The following is a 9230-nucleotide window of genomic DNA, read 5'->3' as shown; positions in this document are numbered from 1 at the left end:
TGATAAATCTCTCTATTAACATCAGCGCTGCTTGATCTGCCTTAGCGACCCATGCTAGCTTCGTGGTCCCTGCTTTCATTGCGTGGTCCCTGCACATGCACACAGCGCATGTGCGCGTCCACCTCATCTTTGTCCGTCGTCTGCTAGAGCTCTTCCTGTGAAAATGATTAAACAACCCGCGAAGCAACATGCCCTGGTTAGAACCATTGAGCACATTTTAACAGATACTGGAAAAGCAGTTCAAGGATTCACTCCACCAATATGGGTATGTATATGCTATTTTTCATATTGCTCTTTACAGATACCCAGCCTGATGGTGCAACCACCGATATTATGACAGGTACGTGCGTGTCGCAGTCGAACGAGCAAACGGCGGCGGCTATGCGTTTCGGCTTGGACGTGCGGCAGAAATGGCACACGGAGCGCGCACAGCTAGAGCAGGTGCTGTCCCAGCTGCGTTACATGTTACGAGGGACAATGCCGACGACGCGAAACGCAGGAACGGGCACCGAAGCAGTGGACTCTAAAACGAGAGAAAACTAGCTTGGGGGGTAGCAGTTCATAAATATCGTTCACCGTGTAGAAATGCAGTGATGGCACAACGTATTTTTTTACGGGCGTGCACGAACGTGAACGACCACATAGGAAAATGCGCGCACACATGGACTGAAAAGCATAAAGCGTGCGCGTATTCTAGAATACCAGCACTTGCATTGACCTACAAGAAGTGTTCAACTGACATAATGGGTGCCATGTTTGGGGTTCAAAGCCCACATGCAGCCCTGAAAGTCGGATCAGATGAAGATAAGTCGATTGAATATGTCAGAAGCCTTTCGTCGTGCTTCATGCACCACAAAACAGTCGTCACTATGATGTAGTTGCATACTGTCTATGTCCGGCATGTTGCCATTGGACAAGTGGGGTGAGTTAGCAAAGCGAGATAGACAAGGTATGCTGGGAATACCTTTCTGTTTGGTGCCCTGTTTGCCAAAAATAACCAGGATGGGCGGTTTCATTTTCAGCCATGTAGTAGAGCCTTTGCGCGCCTATCAAAAGTAATAACTTATTCGGTAAGGAGAGCATTCTTATTTAGATTTTAGGATCTGTCTCTTTAAGGGTGCTTTAAATTCTATGTTACATGTCTAACAAAGCACCCGTGCAGCCTGATTTCAGCATTTAGCAAAGACGGTACATGCCGACGGCAAAATTCGCAACGTTTTTTATGACTACTTAAAGGACTGGCGTGGATTCCAAATGTAAATACCGAAAAGGGCTAACGGAATGCGATTAGCACACTCCTCATTGGTCATCGCTGCATTACGCTTTCTTTGTTATCATGACTCACGCAGCATCGCTGTTTCGACATCAGAAATCAAAAAGCAGAATGCAAGTCTCAATAGCGCCGGCTGGGAAGGCTGTGCTCAAGAATTTACACAGCGATCTAGTTAAATTGCAGCGCTGTCTGCAGTGTCCATCTGACGCCCTTTGATTGATTTTTTCCATAAGTCATTGCGTGCTTTTGACGGGATGCCCCAATCATTCAAGCAAACACAAACATGTGAACACACACGCAGCTGCGATTATTGTGCGCTGCTCTTTAGTCCTACTCGTCAAGCTCAAATACGAGTATGTTACCTTGTCACTTACGTGGTAAGCCATTATTACCCTTGCATTGTCTAAATAGTTGTTTTGTCATGTTCCTTGCATTTACGCCGCTTTAGGCTTGGAAGGAATCTATATGCCAAGGACTAAAATAGGTAAGTACCATTATTTGGTTTGTCTTCATGACAGCCAATCTTTCGTGGCGAGTGTTGACATAAACAGTTGGAAGTGAATATCTCGAACATTTATTGTTACTATTAATGAAGTGGACCGTGAATTTCTGTGAAACCTAAGGGCAGTTTTTGTCGCACTCGAACGGGGATAGGTTGCACTCTTTTTCTTCTCTTCGGCGACCTCAGATCGGTTTCTGTTAGTTCGGTAAACTGTCGTGCGCTTTCCTATCAAGTTGCAGACGAGAACGAGGAAGCGAGCGAGCTTTGATCTACGCACCATAAGCTGTAAACCAGAAAGGAAATTTTTACTGCCATAAAAAATAAACTAGGGTGCAAACTTGCGCTAGGGGTGTTACAAAACGGACTATATGGAGCAGATAAAAAGATTGGCACCAGTTTTTTGGGTCTCCCATAGTTAACAGTGAATGATAGGCCGGGGTTGCTTGGCTCGCTGCGGCCTAGCAGACGATGCTCACTCCAGATGCAAGAACTGTGGTGGGCCATTGTTTTTTCTTCTCGTTTATCATTTGCAAAGTAGTATCCCGCAGTCGAGCTAAGCAGACATTAAAAATTTGCTACACTGTACTAGAAATTACACCTGTCTAGATGCAAGCACATCGGCTTGAACTTATATTGCTGCAACGAGACTGCCATGGTTAAAGATGGGCTAAATTCAGAGGAGATAAACCTTGCGGCTAGCAGTTGGCTAGGCTGCACAAGTAGAGAGTGTCTTTAGTCTAGACTTGCTCTTGCATTACAGAGGCGCTCTTGCATTACAGAGGCAACTCGGTGCTCGAAAAGCCTCTTTATAATTGAATCTAGATATCTCAGCAATAAATGTGTGTCTTGCAGCTGGACAAGCGAGAAAAAAGTCACAAATTGCCATACTTTTGTATTTTGGTAACACAAGAACTATGATTTGGTAACATAAGATCAGCTGTCAGCATGTCTTTAGGCCGGCACTACTTGAATCCAGAGAAACTGGACATGTGCCATAAATATTGTGGCGATCAATGAAAGTGGTTCGGATACGATCGCTAGCTTGCAGTGTTTGGCACTCGAGTCGATGCCCACAATTATTTTGTAAAAGTGTGGATCAGCTAACAGCAGTGAATGCTTGCATTTTTAAGTCTCTATTGGGCCAGCCACTCCATCTTCGATGTCGACGCAAACGCAAGAAAAGAGAACGGCGAAGAGTGCAAGCATGTCGGAGATGCTATCCAGTGGCAAAGCCATACCTCCTGTGACAGGTGCTGGCCAACTGACGTCTCCGACCGATGATACAAATGGTACTGGAACGGCGTCAAGCGTGGTGATCACGGACAGCACACCTCGAACCGCGAGCACATTGCTGAAACCTCGGACAAGTGCTTCAGCGAACGCCACAAGCAAGAGGAGTACGGAGGCGCCCTCGAAAACGACGTCGACGACTGCCTCAACATCGACTACCACGACGACTACCTCGACATCCACTACAACCTCTACTACCACATCCTCTACAACCGTTACAACCACAACCACCTCAACTACTACTACTTCAACCACAACAACGACGACAACCACTTCAACAACGACTACAAGCACAACCACTACGACCTCAACTACTACTACTACTACCACGACCACGACCACGACGACGACCTCAACTACTACGACAACCTGTAAGAAATATCGCTTTTCTGGAATGCACACTGTCTGTGTGAGAAGGCCCAATTCATAACAACGCATTATACATGGATTGCTCTATTTACCGCTGAATAAAGAAAGTAGCATGTCGTCCAGCGCCCTCCTTCAGGCCTTACATAACACATAATAATAAAAATACAGTGTACATAGATATTCGAAGTGAAAGAGTTCTCTCAAAACAAGAAAAATTCTTGCAGCTGCTATGATTTCAACCGAAATTTCGATCTGTTCTGTTTGCTAATACCAAGACCAATAATGACACAGTTAAACCTGTTCCGCTATTTATAACTATATAAAGTAAAGCGATTTGAGGCTGAAATAATAATGACATTGATGTCTGAGGAGGAACATTACAGGCGAGGCTTGCGTTAGAGATAATCGATTATCGTAAGATGCCTAGAAACTATGAACGTTTTGTTGTTTTGATCATTTTTTTTCTTGCAAAATTCAATGTATTCAAATATAGGTTTTATATTCTAATTACTTAACAATGGCTGCAATGGTCTTAATTCGTGTGAAAGTATTAAACACTTCAAGTAATAAGCAGGAACACGATTTTGAACCACTCGAGATCGCTTTCAGCATGCAATATAATTGCTTCTTGGTAAGCAATCACAGACAAGTTGCAGTTTGTTGGGTAAACCCATGCCTTTAGTCAGAGACTGAAATTACAAGGAAAAGAAATAGGGCGGCGTAAATGCGTTTCCGACGTGCTAGCAGCAGTCCTTGAAGAGGGATGGGATTAAACTAAAATCTACATATTGCACTATAGATATAGCGCCTCAAGGTTCGTGACAAGTCAACTTTACTAAAACTCGCGCCCATATTAAAATTCAGGGGTCAAATTAGAACGTATCTACACGAAATATCATTTTTGAGAATCAAGAATAAATTTAGGGAAGAAAGTGTCAACTCCTTTTTAATTTGAAAGAGCACTGAACAAGAGTTGTTCGCAAGCCGAGCCAGCGTTTCGACAAGAGGACATGACTTCGTTGGGCAGCGAGATCACGGGAGGTTGTTATAATACGCTTTCGGTTAGGAACAAGAAAAGCCAGGGAAAGAGGAGGAAAAATGGTGGGGAGAAAGAATCAGGGCAAGCAGTGATGTTTCCTTCTATATGAAATTCTGAGCCTGGAAATTGTGAGCTTGTGGCCTGGAAAAGAAATTAAAAACAGCAGAAGCAGGAAACACTACAAAGCGGGGAGGATAATGAGTCAGCCCCTAAAGCCGGATCGATGCTGACACGCTTTTCTTGAAAGGTGAGAGGCATTCGAAAGGGTCCTGATAAAGAATACAGCTACAAGGGGATACTTACCCAGACTTTTCCGCAATAAAGAGAGGACATAGACACAGAATAATAAAAAGTGATCCATGCCTGCCGTGCCTCACATTATCTGAAGAAACGGATTCAAGATGAACGAAAGTAACTAATGATAAGAAGTAAATGTGCTTGACAAACACGTGCAGCTAGCTTATAATATACTAGAGTATACGCATGATGTAAACAGTGTACAATTAACGCTATATGGAATTGTGTCGCCAAGTAGTTATGACACAGATGAAATATAGTTAAGGGTTTCTAATGTATCTTTTTAAAATATTTATTACTCTTTGTTTCAATGTCTTTAATTTATGAATTAGATAAGCCTTCCTATATATATTTTCCTTTGAATATTTAAAGCCTGACTGGAAAGGTTAATTTCATGAAATAACTGGCGAATGGCGCTTGACCCGCAGAGCATTCCAACTTCCTAATCACATGAACAAGAGATGTATACGTACTCAGAAGAAGTCGCAGGAGCTATACAGCTCCCTCTACGCGGTTCGTTAATTAGTTCAAAGTCCTTTATAAAATCATCTATAATACACACGATGCTTTGAACAATATTATTCAAGTACACGTAAAAACAATATTATCCAGGTGCAGATAATAAACTAGAAACCTTACTTTTTTCGCTGCCCATATAAGCGGTGGGATCTGTAGGGATGTGTACATTTTAACAGAAATAATGAGTCGAATGTTAATTGTCATGGTGTTTTTCCGCTTTTGTTCAGACCGGCCAAAGGACCCAAGCTACGTCCGTCGGAGTAAGTGTCGTGGCCTTTCGAACACATGACTTATGAAATTGTTTCGAACCGCAGGAGCTGTGTGTAATACTGCTCCAAACAAACAGACAACGCGAGCTGGGGATTGCAGTCAGTTAGCGCTGTCTCTTTTTACTCGAGAATTCTCGCGTGCATAAGACTGGTATACTTTTTCTTCCACGAAGGTTGCTCCTGAGATAAATGCGATATGAAGCGATTTCATAATAAACATATTAAACGCGTGTTAAGAAGTATACATATTCCTAGCCTGTTGCAAATCCAGGTGCCCACGGGCGTTGGATTTCTGCGTCGTAGCCCTACCACTCTCGGCGCTGAAACGCGAAGCTTAGGTCCGTCCAGGATGAGATTCCGTGGTAGACCCTCCTATTCTTTACCGCGATGAGGGCGGTAGATTGCACCATGTGCCCACCATATGTAGGCGCATGCTCCGCTGATGGCGAGTGACGTTGGTAGACGGTAGCGCTATGCTATGTTACGCGGGCTTGTCATACGGTGCAAGGTGAACCCTAAGGACTGCGTCAAACATCCGCATTGAGACATGTTTGTCCAGAAGAGGGCGCTCAAAGTGCTCAGTGTTCGCGTATACCTGATCGCAGTTTCGGAGTGCATTAGAAACCTACCTATTATCACGTCGTGTTTACCCTTCTAATCGATCAGGTCTCCAAGGTCTGCTTTGCCACACGCACGCTCAAGCCTTCCTGGCAGCTGTCACTCCGGCCAGCTGCGACTTCGTCATGGTCGATGTTCCCCTGTCGGAGCCCAGGAGCCATCCTCTGTATACGTACTTGGTGACCGTCGAAACCTCCCCAGGTATCGATATCTCGATATCCCAGATAAATTTCCTTCCTGCAGATTGTTCCTCTCACAAAACAGGTATAGGCTCCCACAGAGAGCGTTACACTGTAGCAATATGCAATGCCTTGATATGATTTAGAGGAGGATTAGTGCTCGGCAGAATATCTCCGTTTGACAAGAAATCTGTCGAAGATCACCTCTTATCACTCAAAATGGGATGACGCAAAGACGACTGCGGTAAATGGCGCCATTAAAAACTAGAGTGAGCCTCTCCAGATTTCTGAAGAGCTTATTAGACCCCGAAGATCAGCGGACAACGTGATTTTTTCTGTAGGGAGGAGTACAGATACTTTAAAGACGTGGAATTCACCTGCTGCAGAATGACTCTACCTAACTCCTCTCTGGCAGCTGTCATGTCAAGAACAGCATATTAAATCGTGAAAATAACGTAGGAATATATTTCCTTAAGGATATTGGTTGAATTTGATGAAGCGAAAACAGATATGGAAAAGGGTAGAAACGAATGTTTGATGTTATTCGGTGTTAGCAGATTGCAAGCCGCGAATGGATAGCGGGACGAGGTTGGCGCACAAGCAAAGCCCTTACTTGTCGGTCACCGCATGGTTTTTGTTGCAGCGCCGGGAAGATGATTCGCGACTGGGAACTATTTTGGCAGTGAAATAGCGATAATGAGCGCGAATGCGAACCACTCGATCGTAGCGAAACGCAGACCCTCAATGTTCCAAATGTGCTCGGTAAGATGGCATTCAGAGGCCGCTAACGTCACATAACTGCCCGCTCTGAGGAGCTGAAACTGAATATGATTGCTTTGGGTGGGCGATGACAGTGTGCGTCAACTCCAAGATTCGGATTTCAGACACCTCTCGGAGGGAGCCTCCTGCTAGATCAAGTTCGGAGTCTCTGAAGCTTTGTTGAGTAAGCGGGAGCTCGGATATAGCTGGAGTGAGGTGCAATCCAGACAGTAGTATAGGTGTCCATAATTAAGACTGCTTAAGACTGTTTTCTATTTTACGTACACTTACGTGATTTGTCCTAATTGTGATGTCATTGGTGGATACAGCATGATGTAGTCCCTCTACCTATACTAAGGCCTACGAGAGCTTTATCATAGCTGTGGTTAAAAGTAGTGGAGAAAGTACCCGCCGCTTGTGATATCCCGTGAGTACCAGGTTAAATGGTCCATATATTCCACATCTATGCTTAATATCACCTGCATATCAGTGATCAAATATTACACCCTGACATGCATAATAAAATAAAAAACGGAACCACGTTGGATAAATTACACAAGGTCGGGGAACAGGTAGGACGAATACTTCCCCTATACTCAACCAAACGAGGGGATTAAGAGGTAGGGGTCAGCTTCTGCTTGTCCATGCCTTTGTAACTAGCAGGGTTCTTTACTCCACTGCATAATAAATAATGCAAAGCGCCTTAGACCTCCAATCACCACTTCAAATAAGAAACACTCTGATATTGGGCATACTTAACTCTATTCGGCATTCAGGGATACAGGCATTACAAATCAATATAGGACTTATACAGACTGCCTAGGGACATCGCCTGCTGGACAGTCTGCACATTCAGCACAATTGCGAACCTGAACACACAAAGTGCACCTCAGGGCTTTGACTCCAAAATCTAGCAGGCCCCGCATTCTCATAATATGACGAAGGAAACATGAAAGAAAAAGACATCTCTGTGAGTGCCAGATTGCAAGAAAGTGACTTCAGCTTCATTTATGCTGTTTACTATGTTAATCTAGCGAGATCATTGCCCAGGGCAGCTTAGATTTAGAGCCAAGGAGGATCTAACTAGGAGCTTAGATGAATAGACGAATTCAATAGACCAATCCAAACCAAGCAGAGGAAATCGTTATTACCTTAGCGGCTGCAGATCCGCAGTCCAGATGCATACGCAAAGACTCTCAAAGAGCAAGCTTCTTGCTAGGGAAAACCTCCGCTAACCAAGAAAACTGAGAGCCTTTTAATCGGGGACCATGACCTCGCACAGAAACAGATAATCTGGACTCCAGGTCATGATGTTCTCCGAATCAGTGAAACTGCAGATGCAGCGGATCACGCGCATATTATATGCCCGGGAACCTTTCGATTTGCGTGAAGAGCCTAAATGTCTAACCACCTTACATTGGTTTGGCGAAATTCGAGACTTACGGCGAGGAGCGCTGAGAGTATCCCCCTCCTCTGAAAGGCCTGTTCAAAGCAGAAGAACGCGTCCTACGGCGCCTCCAAACCAACAAGTTGTTCTGCCCAGCTGTAGTAGACTATTTTGATCCAAAAATCAATGGGCCGTGACTAAACTGCGGTGCACTGACAGATCACTATAACATGGTCTGTGCCTGTCAATAAAATACTAAACTATCCTATTTTCGTCTCCCCAATCGAGAGATGTGGCAGGCGACTCTGCTCAGCAGCTCCAGACTAAAGGAAAACCGAACTCTTGTCCTACGGGCCTGAGCGACAGCTTCGATCAGTGACGTCTCTAAATAGGGAATACACCTAGTCTTGGGGTGCATACTGGATTTATTGTGCGTAGTTACCAAACCTACGTTTTCACCACCGCATCCATTGTTAACTCCAATCTGGCACCTCTTTCTTGCAGGTTCCTCTTTTCCCTCAAGGTGTGTTTGAGGGTGTCACCCAGATGTTGCTGCCATACTGCGCCTTTAATGTCCTCATAAGAGATTGCGATACACATGCCTTCAAAAGCTATCAACGCTACAAAAAGGCGTGGGTTTAACTATACATCAACTTGGTTATGACGAGTGAAAGTTTTTACACTTGGTTCCGCAAAGCAGGTTCGGTCATAAGGCTCTTCGGCGCATGG

The sequence above is a fragment of the Amblyomma maculatum genome, chromosome 2 (genome assembly GCF_055883805.1).
Source record: "Amblyomma maculatum isolate TAMU_Amacu chromosome 2, ASM5588380v1, whole genome shotgun sequence".
Taxonomy (NCBI): Eukaryota; Metazoa; Arthropoda; class Arachnida; order Ixodida; family Ixodidae; genus Amblyomma; species Amblyomma maculatum.
This window is presented reverse-complemented; position numbering follows the sequence as displayed.